Source organism: Erythranthe guttata, chromosome 5, assembly GCF_056151865.1.
Source record: "Erythranthe guttata isolate IM_541 chromosome 5, IM_541, whole genome shotgun sequence".
NCBI lineage: Eukaryota > Viridiplantae > Streptophyta > Magnoliopsida > Lamiales > Phrymaceae > Erythranthe > Erythranthe guttata.
Window position 1 is genome coordinate 6,451,195 of NC_142537.1, and position 16,004 is coordinate 6,467,198.

At 34.6% G+C, this 16,004-nt stretch overlaps 1 pseudogene; it reads right to left on the reverse strand.

The window, feature by feature from the left end:
- Window positions 1-407: 407 nt before the first annotated feature.
- Window positions 408-6,588, reverse strand: LOC105966273 (aspartate--tRNA ligase 1, cytoplasmic-like; annotated as a pseudogene).
- Window positions 6,589-16,004: the final 9,416 nt, after the last annotated feature.

Here is a 16,004-nt window from a genome sequence, read left to right on the forward strand (position 1 = left end):
AATCGCAAAATCCAGTCAAAAAACGTCTTGAATCGGTCTTGAATCGCAAAATTAAAATCGCAAGAATCTAAAGAAATTGAGTTAGGGTTGCGATATTGTAAGGATTGGTGAATAGATTGAATAGAAAAGTGTGAATTAAGGTTGGTATATTGAAGAAATTTGTTCGAATCCATTTTTCAGAGCAGCTGATTGCATTTCTTCTTTTTTATTTCGTTTTTTTAACTATCGACTAATATCGTAAATATCGTATCGTATCGTGATACGACGATACGTTATGATATCTCGCGGTATTTAACGGTATTTATCAATTAGCGATACAGAACCCGAGTTGTATCGTTTTGATTGGAACCGTAGCGTATCACGATATATATCGCAGTATATCGCGAGATTAACTACCATGGATATAAACATAAACAAGAAAGCATATGGAAAGTAAAAGCACAAACAAACAAGAATCATGGAACAATTCTCTGTGGATCGCGAGGGAAAAGAGATGTTTTGCGGATATTGTTTGGCGCACAGAAGAGCATCACCACCCTCTCCAATCCCACTCCAAATCCGCCATGTGGCGCTGTCCCGTACCTTCAAAATATAAACCAGATACGCGCCCATCAGGCGCACAAATCTATTATAATTTCATAATACAAATCTAGACACTTGTGATTAATTACGGACACAGCCCGACACGGGTGTCCTAGGAGTGTCCGAGAATGTTAAGAATACCAAGTCTTGAGAAAATAAGTGCACCTGAAAGAATCAATATATGTAGAGATTGTCTTGCTCGTGACATCGATTCCACATGCTTGTGCACGCTCCCTCAATAAATCGGCCACGTGCACACGCTGACCGCCCGATATAATTTCCTCCCCTAATAAACAAACAAAACAAAAATGTTTCATTATTATTTAAAATAATATTTCATACTGATGTGAAATTATAAATGCCCGGCAGACAAGTTGTTGTATAGTTAGTTAGTTACCATCATGACTAGGCATCGTATAGAATGGTCGAACGGACAGAGGGTAGCGGTAAAGGATATAGAAAGCGGTAAAGGATATAGAACTCCGTGTCGTACCTACGAATTTGGAAATATCTCGATACGATAAGTTTTCATCCGACATATATACTTAATCAGAGCAAATAAAATTGAACTCAGCATACATACTTCTCAAGTATAAGTTGGCCAAGCTTTCTCTCTGTTTCTGTGCTGAGATCTTGTTAAGTGTATATTTTTACACTTTATCGTATCTTTTTATTTGAGCTTTTGGTGTGTTTTAATGATAATTGGTGCTTAAAAAGTTGATTTATTGTATTTTAGGTGCAAATTGAAGAATTGGCAACTTATGGGGTGAAAACTGCAAATTCGGAGAAAAAGTGGGCCAAAAGTGAAAAAATCAGATTTCTGAAGAATTGAAGACCGCGCGGCCGTGCGGATTTCAGGCGTAAATCTCACACGGCCGTCCGGATGGTCGAGGTGGCGCAGTAAAGGGATTTTAATTGCACAAGGAAACTGCCTTCTTCCCTAAGTTCTTCACCCTATATAAGACCAATCCAAGCACACAATTGAGGATCTTTTGGACGCAATTTGGAGAGCAACAAAGCAATAACGAAGACGAAGAATTCGAAGACACTAAGCATAGATTTATCGTTTATGACTTATTTTATTTGTGTTTTTCCTTTAATCATGAGTAGCTAATTTTCTTATTTCTATGATTTTATTTGGAACCCTATGTGGGATTTATGAACCCAATTCTATGATTTTATGCAAGTTTTAATTCCGGATTATTTCTTCTTCTTGTTTTATTAAGTTCATGAAACTGGCCACTTTATGCGCTTTTATGTTATTGTTAATCGCATGAATCGGAAGATCGGGTTAATAATTAGAACTGTGGTAGAAGAGCCTTTTGTGGTATTAACATAGGAATATAGTTAATCTCTTAGGTAGCCATTATTGAGATTTGTGCTTAATGCTGTGTTCTAGAAATAATTGCATAGGAATATAGTAATTGAATCTAGAGTATTAGAATCGTAATACACGCGGAAGCGGGTTATGATTATTTTAGCATCTCAGGTTAATAATCCGGGTTAATTGCTTGCATAATTGAAGGAATTGGGGGAGTAATAATCACATAGGGGGAAGAATAAAATCCTAGGCTTGTTTACTCTGATAAATCTTCGTGTTTAATTTGCTTTCTTGCTTTATCATTTTAATTTGCTTTTTAATTTAATCTAGTTAATTCTCTCAAAACTCGACTGTGTAGGGTGGGCTTGATAATAATTGGTAGAATTTAGCGTCTAGGATTAAGTAATTAAATATTCCCTGTGGGTTCGATATCCGGACTTAATTGTCCACTATATTACTTGTACGATACGTGCACTTGCGTGTAGGTTTTCGACCAACAGATCTCCAAGGGGATCAACTTCGACGCCGGCTTCCTGCAAAAAATACGAGCCTTTCAAGAAATATTTCCTTAACAAAAAGAACATATGAATGCTCTTTTTTTTTTTTTTTTTTTTCCTTTTTTACCTTCAGCATTTGAATCCCTTCTTCAAAGGAAAGACGCAAGGTCTTACGCAAGTACTGCATAATCAAAGACGACAAAAGAATCGTTATAACGACATATAACAATATGAATAATAAACATTAAATTGATGCAGAGTCGAACAACCTTAAGAGGCTTAAAGGGGTATTGCCTATTGATGGCTTCAAGCAACTCCGAACATTCCTCATTCAAAAAGTCGAATATCGTCACAAATAAGCGGTCAACAATGTCCATTACCTGCATCACGAAATAAGCCGAGATAAATATGACTTACAAAACAAAAATTCGAGACTAGTCAATAATTTCTAATAAAACAAATAATAAAAATACCTCAGAGTAATGCTCGTCAATCTCCATTTCGACATCGAGACCAGTAAATTCGCACAAGTGTCGATGCGTGAAAGAGTCTTCGGCTCTAAACACGGGACCAATCTCAAAGACACGGTCAAAATCGCCGCAGATGGATAGTTGCTTGTGAAGCTGAGGTGACTGTGCTAGGCACGCAGGCGTCCCTTTATAATCTAATCTAAATACAGCCGAACCACCTTCACTAGAACCTGCTAATGTTTTCGGGGTGTGGATCCCGAAAAAATCTTCCGACTCCAAAAATTGGCAAAAGATCTGCACAAACATATATAAGGATTTTTTTTCAAACTCAAACTAATAAAAACTGAAGGCGAGCTCGAAAATGAACTCGACTTACTTTCTGAACTTGATACTGAAGGCGGAAAATTCCGAGATTAGCAGGAGTGCGGATGTCAAGAAATCTGTAGTTCAAACGAGTATCCTGATTCACACGAACAAGCTGCTCACCTGCCTGTATTCATCGTTAATTAAGGACTCGATCGTCAGTACAAACTACAAAGTTTTCTAATAAATAAAGAAAAAAGGACTTTATTTCGTCGGTAGATCGATAAAACGAAGAATAAACCTGTAAAGCGTTTTCTATGTCAACCTCGCTTCTAGCTGCATCGTCGATGTTAAACGGCAGTGTGGGAGCAGCCCTGTCCACACAATAAAGTTTCCTCACTTGAATTTCCACCTATATATATGAATTAACATATTAGATTATATGGCGAAAATTAACCATTCATATTATGAATGATATACAGGTAAACCTCTATAGATTAATAGAGGCGGGACTAGCAAAATTCTATTAATTTAGCGAAATATTAATTTATCGAACAAATAATTTAATATGTTTTTACCGAGTCGGGACCAGAAGAAAGTATTATTTAAGCGAAGTTATTAATTTATTGTGTATTAATTTATGGAGATTCTACTGTAATTCAAAATCGTCGAAGAATTATATAATGAGATAGTAAAACTGTTACTAAAAGAAAACACTAGAAAATAATGTTATGAAGCACACACAAACCTGCTGAATGGCGCCGGTAATTGGTTGAGCCGGTACGGAGACGAGCCCTTCGATCTCGATAATACTCTCTCGGCTCAAGCTAGTGGCGAACTTCACCATCTGCGAGCTCACCGAATCTCCGGACATGGTCAAGACGCATTGAACCGTGCAGCCTCGTCTCCTGACAACGAGGAACGCCATCTTCTTCCCCACGGCCCTGATCGCCTGGGCACGGCCACGTACTACCACCATGTTGCCCTTCAACCCGTCATTCAAATCTTGTACAAGCGTCCTCTTCTTCTTCCCGGAGATTGGTTTTGATGATGCCAACTCTTTCAACGTGATATCACCGTAATTCGTCCTCAAGGGGTCCTCGTCGCCTTCGAGGGCAAAGGCCGAAACCGCGGCTGCAGCAGATGCGGCGGCTTTTTGACGTTCGAGGAGGCGGGCATGCTTCGCGGGCTCTTTCTTGGAGAGCTTCCTCTCGGAGTTGTCATCGACGGTGGGGGCGAGGGATTTCCCATCAATAAAGATGTTTTGGAAATCTGCCAAATCTGCTGGAAATACAGATTTTGAAATCTGCTAACTTTTTGTTCAAGGCAATATGTATCTTTTTGTTCAAAGACAATAGGTCGATTAGTGTATTTGAAATTCATAATTAATGGGCATATTTGACAAAACCCCTCGTTGAATTTCAACTTCATGATAAATGCATTTTTTTTAATTGATATTTATTATAAATTATATTATAAATTAAATTGACTTGAATTATCCAAAATGCCTTAATGTACCATATTACATTATTATAGAAAATTAATTACTTTTTTGGTAAATATGCAAATCCCCATAATTTCTTTCTAAGGGCAAGACCTTACTTGATGCAAGACCAAAATATAAATAAAATTATTAAGAATAAGACTGAAAATTACAAATATAACCCCAATATTGATTTTGATATTATTCATTCAAATTAGACCTAATTACTATTGTAATAATACTCGAGATGGTGTGCTACGGCGGACAGGAAGATCATTTCGAAAGTTCGTTTAGAATATAAAGATAGTTCACAATCTAGATGAAAATGGACTAACCATTGGTAAAAGATTGTAGCTAATTGTGTGATTGGTCTTGATCACGGTAAACACAAAATAACTTTTATATTTATTGTTTTAACTTGTTGTGCTAGCACATCCGACATGTGTTGAACCGGACAAAGTGAAATAATTGTTTCAACAATGTTCATAAATGAAACTGTATTATTTATAGTTGACAGTATATTACTTACTCTCTTAATCCCTAGATAGTTAACGTACACATTTAATTGATGATATGTGCTTTGATGTTACAATGGGAGAGATTCCTATATTGAGCCAAATGGCCCCCGGTGCGTTGGGTAGAGACATTAAGAATTAATAGGTGGAAATTAATTATCGAAAGGAATCCGCATCTTTGAAATATGGGGTTATTTCAAGTATCAAATGAGGGTTAGATGTTCCATTTTAATACCTACCAACTTTAGTATATTAGCATTAGCGTTTGCATACAAATATATTAGTATTAGTATTAGCATTAATATTTAGTATTAATATTATTATTAGTATTAAGAGTAGTATTAGTATTTTGTATCAGTATCAGTATCAGTATGAGTATTGGTATTAGTGATAGTATTAGAATTTGGATTAAGGTTAACATTAAGATTTGGATCATGATTAATATTAGTATTAGTATTATTATTAATATTAATATTGGTAATATGTGGTATTCTCCCTTTTGTGTTCAACACATTGTTCTGTCAAGGTAGTGGCGTATATATCTCATCTCTTTTTGCAATATTTATAATTTATGTTGTTGTTTGAGTAATGTGCAACACTGATTGTACGACGTTATTGATAAACTTGCACGTTACTTGAATATCTCTATTGTGTTACTTTTCTGCTACCGTATTTGTTGTTAAATCAGTTATTTTGTATAAGATTCACATGGTGTAGTAGATTTCATTCCATAAAGTAGAGTTGTACCATATGTTTTAAATAATTTCACTTAATTTTTATATCGCGGTTTATGCGCTGCGTGTTTTCTTATTTGTAACATTTAATTGAATTTCATATGTTACAACCTGAATTAAAAGATAAAGTTTATCTTTTTTTTTTTTCTTTCTTTCACTTTGTTTAGTTGAATTAGTGTTGTTACAAAGAGATAATCGCTTACATTTTTTTTAATTTTGTTACAAAGAGATAGTCGCTTACAAAGTTTATCTTTTTTTATTTCCTTTTTTTTTTGTTTTAATTTGCAACGCACGGGTCAAGTACTAGTCATCATTTAAAATGTTGGATGATGTATTTTATTTTGCATATATATTACAAATTTACACATCACGTTATTTTACTTTGTAATAGTAATTGAATTTTATATGTTACCCATAAACAAAATAATTTTAAAAAGTAACTTTGTCATATTTTTATTTATATAACTGGAACATAATCGATCATATGAATTTAGTTGATAGTTGAATAAAATTGGTTGGACGTATTTCTTTTATGGGGAAATTTGCTATACATCCGTAGAGAGTAATGCCCTTCCGAATGAGGAGAGTGAGTATTTGGCCATTTGCTAAAACTCCTCTAACTTTTAGTGGACGTCTTTCAACCTCTTCACCACTCCAGCTATGTAACTTGTACCACACTCCATTTACCCAACACCTCCGCCGACTCTCTCAACAGATCCTCCAAATCGAAGTTGTACCCGCCGTTGTGGAAGATCAGTGATTTCGTCCTTCGACAAGGACGTGCCGGCGTCCTCCACCACCCTCGACGCTGTTGTTGCCAGGGGCGGATGCTTTCAAGGGCAAGGAGGGGCTGTTGCACCCCCTAGATTTTGTTTATTATCTATATACATATATGATCAGAGCCTGCTCAAGCTCATATGGGGCCCTAGGCAAATATTTTTTTTGGGGCCCTTTTATATTAATTTTTTAATTTAAAATTAAATATTTTTTGGTATTTTCTTACTATTTGAAGTGCAAATATTAAAATTATTAGATCTTATGATATATTTTCTACAATTTGTCTTTCATATAAATATTTTTGTTTAGTTTTATGAAAATATATATTAAAAAAAAAAACAAATTTGGGGGCCCTAATTTATAATACACATAATTTAGGCGGCCATATGGATATTACAGATAGTTTAAGGGCCCGAGGCATATGTATATGATTTATTATTTAAAATTTAACATAACTCCCATAATTCTTCACAATGAATTACAGCTCCAAGGTCTGGTACAACAAAAAACAACTGATAAATTGCAAACCCTCACAGTTAAATAAGATTTTTAGATGATTAATTAATGATATATTTTTCTTATTAATTTTATTTAAATTTTAAAGCAAACATAGTTTTAAAATTAGGAAACAATCATCAAAATAGGAATAAATTTTTCAATAGTTTTATTTCCTTTTTATTATCTTCTCATGTTCTCCACCACACAACCATCGATTTACATACCATTAGAAAATTCTTAAGACAATTAACAAATTCCATTGCTTTCCCTCTCTAATTTTTTTTCTCATTCTTTAATTGTATGTTAGAATTGTTGGGGTTTTTAATATGCGGAAGTGTGGTGTTAAGAAAGAACACCAAGAATTGGTGTAGAGATTTTACTAAGTGAAGAACAATGGAATTACTTAAGAACAAGAAAGGTTTTTAGTGCTGGAAATTTTTAGTTTTTAGTTGTTATTATTGCTTTCTTGCTTGTTTACAAATCTGATCTTGGGTACAATTTATAGGGTAGGAATGGATACAAAGAGACACTCCATTCCAAGTCCCAAGTTCTTAGGAAATGTAAAAGACATAACAAATTACAAGAAACCTTCTTGACTTCTACAAGTCAAGTCTTCATCTTTGAATGGTGTTCCAACTTCTTTATTGAAAATATGAATTACTATTTTCAACACCCCCTCTTAATTCATAATTTTCAGCTTCTTCTTGAACTTTTCAAACTTATCGATTGTCACGGCTTTGGTAAGAAAATCAGCAGCTTGATCATTGGTGTTAACGAATCTCATTGAGATTTCTTCTTCTTCAACAAGATCACGTATGAAGTGATGTCGAAGCTCGATATGCTTGGACCTTGCATGAAAGACTGGATTTTTAGTCATTGCAATTGTAGACATGTTATCACAAAAGATAGTCGTAGCATGCACTTGCTTTTCTTGCAAATTCGAAAGAATTCTCCTAAGCCAAACGGCTTCACAAGCGGCATCCGCCGCGGCAATATACTCGGCTTCACTTGAAGATAAAGCAACCGTCTTTTGCTTCTTAGAACTCCATGCAATCACCTTCGAACCAAGAGAGAAAACATAGCCCGAAGTGCTTTTATGATCATCCAAACAACCTGCCCAATCACTATCGGTGAAACCGATCAAGGCATTATTTTCTTCTTTTTCGTACTTCAACCCTTGCTTCTTTGTTCCTTGAAGGTATCGAAGGATCCTCTTTGCCGCTTCTTTTTTTACATAGAGAGAGGGCTCACTTGGACTTTTTTGAAATCCATTCTTGCAAAAATAGCCATTAATTTTGCTATTCCAAGCTCGTGGTGCTTGTTTTAATCCGTAGAGAGCTTTCTTCAAACGATAGACTTTTTCCTCCTTTTCGGCAACTTCAAAGCCTTGAGGTTGATGAACATAGACTTCTTCTTTAAGCTCTCCATTAAGGAATGCAGATTTGACATCCAATTGATAGACATTCAGCCCCAATTGAGCTCCGATTGCAAGAACACACCGAATTGTCTCCATTCGTGCTACCGGTGCAAAAGTCTCATTGAAGTCTATCCCGGGCTGCTGCGAATAGCCTTTTGCAACTAATCTCGCCTTGTGTTTTTGGATAGAACCGTCTTCATTGAGTTTGGTTTTGAACACCCACTTTAAGTCGATCACATCTTTGCCTTGTGGCAAATCCACAAGCTCCCAAGTTTTATTTTTTTTAATTGTTTCAATTTCGGCTTCCATGGCTTTTCTCCAAACTTCTTCTTTTGATGCCTCTTCAAAATTCTGAGGTTCACAACCAAAGAAAGCAATATCACAGTGCTCATAAATATCTATCAATGATCGTACCTTTCTTGGAGGAGATTCGGAATCCGAACTTGAAGAACTTGAGGAACTTCTTTCAGGTGTTCTTTGAGGTGTTCCTTGAGGACTTGTTAATGGAGTTTCATTTCCATTTTGCTGCTGCCCTTCGGGTACAAAAAGTGACTCCAAGGAATCATTTGACACCAAGTTTGGTGAAGAATTGTCCTCCTTATTCCATTTGGCCATTTCGTCAAAAATCACATCTCTTGACACGATGAGTTTTTTTGTTTCGGGGTTATAAAGACGATAACACTTTGACTCGTCGCTGTAGCCAACAAGAATTAGTTTTTCACCTTTTTCATCGTATTTGTCTCGGTTTGGAGTTGAGATATGAGAGTAGGCAATGCAGCCAAAAACTCTCAAGTGATCCACCGGTGGCTTCTTTTCATGCCAAGCTTCGTACGGTGTTTTATCTAGAACCGCCTTTGTCGGGGACCGGTTGAGTATGTAGATAGCGGTGTGAACAGCTTCAGCCCAAAATTGTTTTTGCAAGCTTTTTCCTTGAATCATACTCCTCGCCATCTCGACAATGGTTCTATTCTTCCTTTCGGCTACACCGTTTTGTTGTGGACTTCTACGAACGGTGAGTTGTCTTTGAATCCCGTTTTTCTTGCAATACTCCATGAATGGTGTGTAGAGAAACTCACCACCACGATCCGTCCGTAACGACTTGATTTTTAATCCACTTTGATTTTCAACAAGAGCTTTGAATTGTAGAAAAATGGAAAATGCTTCCGATTTTTCACTCAAAAAATATATCCACATCATTCTTGAAAAATCATCGACAAAAAGAATGAAGTACCTTTTGTTACCGAGAGATGGAGTCCTCGTAGGACCACAAATGTCCGAATGCACCAGCTCGAGTGGACATTTGGCTCTCCAAGAAGTTTTAGGAAAAGGTAGCCTATGCATTTTGCCGAAAATGCACCCTTCACAAACTTGCTCCTTTCTTTCAATTGATGGAAGGCCAACAGCCATACTCTTTTGCTTCAATAGTTGCAGCCCCTTGTTGTGCAAATGACCATATCTCAAATGCCACAAATGGGATTTATCGACACTTTCAGCTTTGAAGGCCATTTCCCTTTCCAACGACATAACAAAGGGAAATACCTTGTTTGATGTCATTTGGATTGTCATCACATAAGTTTTGGTTTTCTTATCAAATATGCTGCACTCGTTATCGTCAAAAAGTAACCGATAACCTTTTTGCATGAGTTGGCCGACGCTCAATAAATTTTGAGTGATGCTCGGAACGAAAAGAACATCTTTAATGTGCTTTTGATTGCCTCCCTTTTTGTTAACATCAATTGCGCCTTTTCCTTTTGCTTCAAGAATGCTTCCGTCTCCAAGTTTTATTTTAGAGTAGTGATTAGTATCTATCTCCACAAAGATACTACGATCACCACACATGTGGTTGCTACATGCGCTATCGACATACCACACGTTCTCGAACTCTTTTTGCCCATTTATGCAAGAAAAGAGTTGGTCTTCTTCATGCTCGGAGAAGTTTGCTTCGTCTTTGTCGTCTTTATTTTTTCTTGGACATTTAGAATACGAGTGGTCCGTATCCTTGCAGCTCTTGCATCTGAAGAAACAATTTTTAGTTTCATGGTTCGATTTTTTACAAATACGACAACCCGAAAAAGAATTTTCAGATTGTTGTTCTTTTCCTCCTTTAAAGAATTTTCCTTGTCTTTTTCCTTTGTTGTTGAAGCCGCCTCTTCCACCTTGCCATCTTGAACTTTTCTTGTCCGAAATATGAAGTTTCGACTGAAAAGCTTGATCCACGGGCTGATTTGATGACCTATTCAACCTTTCCTCATGAACTTGAAGAGAACTCATCAATTCATTAAAGGTATAGGTGGAAAGATTTTTAGATTCTTCTATGGACGCAACAACATGATCGAACTTCGCTGGAAGACTTCTTAGAATTTTTTGAACAATTTTACGTTCCCCAATAACGTCACCAAGGCTTCGAATTTGGTTGACGATTTCAGCAACTTTGGAAAGAAAGAATTGCATTCCATCGCCTTCTTTCATTGCCATGTTATCGAAATCTCTCCAAAGAGATTGGAGTTTTAAAGAAGTGACTTTATCATCTCCTTTAAAACTTTGTTGTAGAATATCCCAAGCTTCTTTTGCCTTTTTTGCTCCAAATATTCTTGGAAAAATGGTTTTACTCACGCCTTGTTGAAGATATCTCAAGGCACTTGCATCTCTCCGAATATTCTCCTTGTAAAGTTTTTGTTGTGCTTCACTCCACGATTCACTCGTAGCTTCTTTTGGTGGCTCTGCGTATGTGTTCTCCACGATATCCCAAAGATCCAAAGAGATATACAAAGTTTGCATTTGACTACTCCAATAGTCGCAGTGTTCGCCGTCGAAGATGGGTACTTGGTTGGGGGTAAGTGCAAACATGGTGAAAATATATTTCGGTGATTGAAAGAGGTTTTGATTGTCAGATAAGAGTGGAGAGACCTGTTGTTTTCGGTATATAAAACGGGTAGTGAATTTAGTAAAATGGTTGAACAAATTAGTGAAAATACGGAATGATTAGCCGAGGCGAGAAAAACTCTTTCCTTAAGACAATATTGCCCAGCTACGGTGCTTACGGTTATTTGGCAAAAGGTCTCCCAAGATACAACGGCTAACTCGGCATATGAGCACTCAAAATCCCGAGTACAACGAACGTTACTTTGTGTCTCAAACTCTCGAATCGAATACGGAAGAAAATATTGTACGAAGAATATTTTCGGGCTAAAGAATGAATAATTCCATAGAACAAAATTATGGAATTGAATTGAGTTTTTATGTTGTTATTTAATCTAACATGTGGAGTTTCTATTTATAAGTTTCCAATGGTTGTGATTAATGAACACAACCCTTAGGAAATTAAACAAGTGAAGAGGTGTGGCCACACCTCTTCATATTGTCACACCTATTTGATCAAATATGTGCCTAAAATATTTTTTAATTTTCATTCAAAAAATAATTTTATTTTATTAAATAAAATTCCCAACAATCCCCCACATGAATGAAATTAACGAAAAAACGATGGATTCTATCGAGAGTTCAAGTGGAAACTATTGCAATGGGATATGTAGCTTTTGGCTTTGAACCTTCCTTAGCGGTATATCATCAGATTTACTTTTTTTTTTTGATAAGAATCGGATTTACTTGGCTAGTTAGTGAACGCGATGTCTTGAACTGCCAGCCGTTTGTGTAAACCAAGACAATGATAACCACACAATAGTTTTCCCACATTTCATCAGTTCTCATGGTTGCGTCCATTTTGGCCTTGGAGCACATCTTGGATTCATAAGTGTTTGTCATTTTGAAGCGGCCCACACTTCTACACTTAGATAGGTGATGTTCTATTAAAGGTATCCTGCCAATACCTCACCTTTTGTCAAGGTTTTGGAATCATTAAAAGCTTTCGCTTATCCTTTACCCTCTCTGCAGGCAGCACTAATGTCTATCACGGGAATGAGTTGGAAATACATAATTCCATAGGAATATATACTCCTTAGTGCATCACTGAATTTCAGTAGCTTAGTTGTTCCATTTGAACCAGTTCTTGGGATCTCCAGTCATCATGGCTGGGTTACCACTATAAAAATTCTTAATTTGTGGGTTTTAATCTCAGTCCCCTAGACAGACAATATGTTTGATCTCTTTAGTTGACTTTTAGTCGCGGATCAGCTATTAACCATTGATTTTCATAATCAATGTTATATTATTTCTTTTGAGATGAATTTCCTAATGGTATTATGTGTACAAGTGTGTCGATACTTGCCATTATACATGTCGTGTGTGCCCTTAACGTAACCGATTGGTTATCACAATTTATTTATAATTGTAGACACCGACTTAGTCCAACACGGAACATCCTCCAATAGGTTTATGAAGTTTATTTAACTTCTTTTTCTAACTTTATCTAAAGCTATATATTCGAATTCAACCATGAATCGAGATATTCATTTTTCTTTGAGGATTTCCAAGATACATAATCTTAGTGGACTCATATATCCAATGTACTTTGCTAATAAAATTGGATATTTTCTTTAATGTAATTCATTTAAAGGCAATACTTAGATTACCTAACAACCCTAATAATATCATTGAATGATGATTTATTTTGGGATTACATATAAAAAATATACTGTCAAATTATCCAAAATTATTTATAATTGAACCATTGTTCATCATTATTTTTGGCAAAGTAAAGACTTGGTTTTTAGACAACTAGATCAATTTTCTAGTAGTGTCTCAACATGAGACTTTCAATAAGACTATCTTTGTCTCAGTGAATTTAATCTTTAAGATTACATCATCTAGACCCTCGTCTTTTACATCAAACATTTAATTTTTATTTTTCCAATATTTTCTCAAAGTTCAGAATAATATCATAATCACTATCTGATGATTATAATGTAGTCTATAGACATATATTTCCATGTGCTTTTAATATAAACACACTGGTCACACTCGTTAATACGAGAATTATTTGATAACACAATTTTATCAAATATTACTTTAGAAGAACTTTAAGGGATTCCAATATCTTGTTATAAATAATCAAAAAATTCAATAGATACTAATTTAGCTTTATAGGACCACCCTTAATCATTCATTTGAATAGTCCATCTAAACCTTAATGGTTTACTACTTGGAAGAAAGACAAACTAACTTCCACGTACATTCCTCCAATGTAGACAATATTTCAATAATTGTCCTTTATTCAATTTATAACTCATAAGTTATAAAATCAAATCAAAATCAAACATATTGATTTTATTTGCCATCTTATTGTATCTTGGTTGTTCATCACTTTGATGATTTACCACTCTCACATATTTTAACTTGGTTGTTCATCACTTTGATGATTTACCACTTACACATTTATAAGTTCTCTTGTTTAGAACTTATTTATTTTCTTATTTTACAAGAAACCACAATATAATCAATTTGCATCAAGAGTGACTATCTCGTGCACAATCATTATAAATATATTCAATATTTATCCACTTGACTATACTAGGCCTTATATTAACTTAGGTACTTTTTTTTTTCCTCCGCCTAAACACCCCCACATTTCTAAATATTAATGTGGTTACTGGTTAGGGCCTAAAGACCCTCACATTTCTAAATATTTATGTGGTCAATATTTAATTTATGTGGCTAGACCCCCACATTTCTAAATATTAGCGTGGTTAGCTCGGGATATCTATATCTAATTTCCCCCACAAATTCTAGACTATGTATTCTAGAATTTATAATATCCATATTTTTTTCCAAAAGTTTCAGTACTCATTTTTTAATTCATTTGTCAAAGTTGACATTTTCAACTTTCATTCACATAGCATTTAAATGCTTTGAAATCCTTATTTTTATTTTATTAATAAGGATACACAATGTAACAAAATACATTTCTTCTTTAGTTCGAGAATATATTGGATCACCAATATGATTTAATTACCAATATTTGTATTTCTTTCACTCAAGAAATCACAAAAAAATAAACTTCTCAAGATACTTAAATCTTGTCAACAAATTAAATAAGATAAGAAGATTTCTTTATTTTCCTCAAAAAGAGAAAACTCGTCAATATACTTAAATCTTGTCAATAAACAAGAGAATATAAATGGTGGTTGATCTCCACTATTCAATATTAAAGTTAGAATATACAAATTCTAATCTCAATCGTTCATAATTTAGGATTGTATGTCCTAAACATGCCGTTCAAAATTCAGCCAAATCCAACGATTTAATTCTACAAAACGAGCTCTTAAGTAAACTGCTGAAATTTTCTTTCAACAAAACATCTATTGTTGTTTACAACTATTTCGGATGTTTGAAAATCAAAATCCGATCTCATCCATTCACATTGTAGATCATCATCTTGCAAATGTGATATCAAATCATATCGAATCCAACGACTCGATCTTCTTTTATGTTCTTGAGACAAGAACTACTCATGTTCTCTCATGAATTGAGCTTCTTTTTCTTTCAAATTCATTTCAATCATGCTTTTAATTGCACTGTAGTATGATTCATATATAAAACATATGTACATCAATATTATAATAAACATATTATATGACATGTGACCACGACTTTCACACTAGTTGATCATAGAAAGAAACAATACTAGTTGATCATAGAAAGAAACAATAGATCAAATATACTTTATCAATATATACATAGTATGCACACGAATGCATAATAACATCAAGTTTATATTTCATGGCATAAATTAATTCATGTCCAACATAATGAATTGATATAAATTCTATAGCACGTAAACAATGCTTGCCCATGAAATAACATAATTCTAATGAATTAGTATGGCTTACGAAAATAATAATATGTATAAGAGCAAATACTTAATATACGAGACAAGTCTAATCGTTCATAGACAATAACAAAACGTTAATAAAATCACGTACTCACAAATTTCATATAACATATTCGAAAATTAATCAACCGGATGGTTCCACATCAAATGAAAATTGGGAGAAAGCTAATCCCGTATCAAACTATATGCAATTTATGCAAATAAATATTGCATTTTCATGAGAAATGTCATGCGGTTTATGATAAACTTATTCAAATAATTAACACATACCCTATCACTTTATTGCATTTAGGATAAAATTATTTATATCATTAATGTAGATACACAAACATAATGAATATTCATTAAGCATATATATTGTATATAGTTTACCATTCTTCCACATATTAAAATTAAACTATCATGCAATAATCCACCATTATATCATATAGCATTATCAATTTATTGCACAAATAGATATCTTAAAATTAAAAAAACGTACCCGCTAAATTATATGTTCATCAATTCAAATTTTGTGGGTAGCACCAAATCGTGTCAATATTATGGCAGTGCTGAATGATTTAATCATATCTCTTCCGTCACAAGTCCGATTTTGTTGATTCAATATGATCAAAATAGCC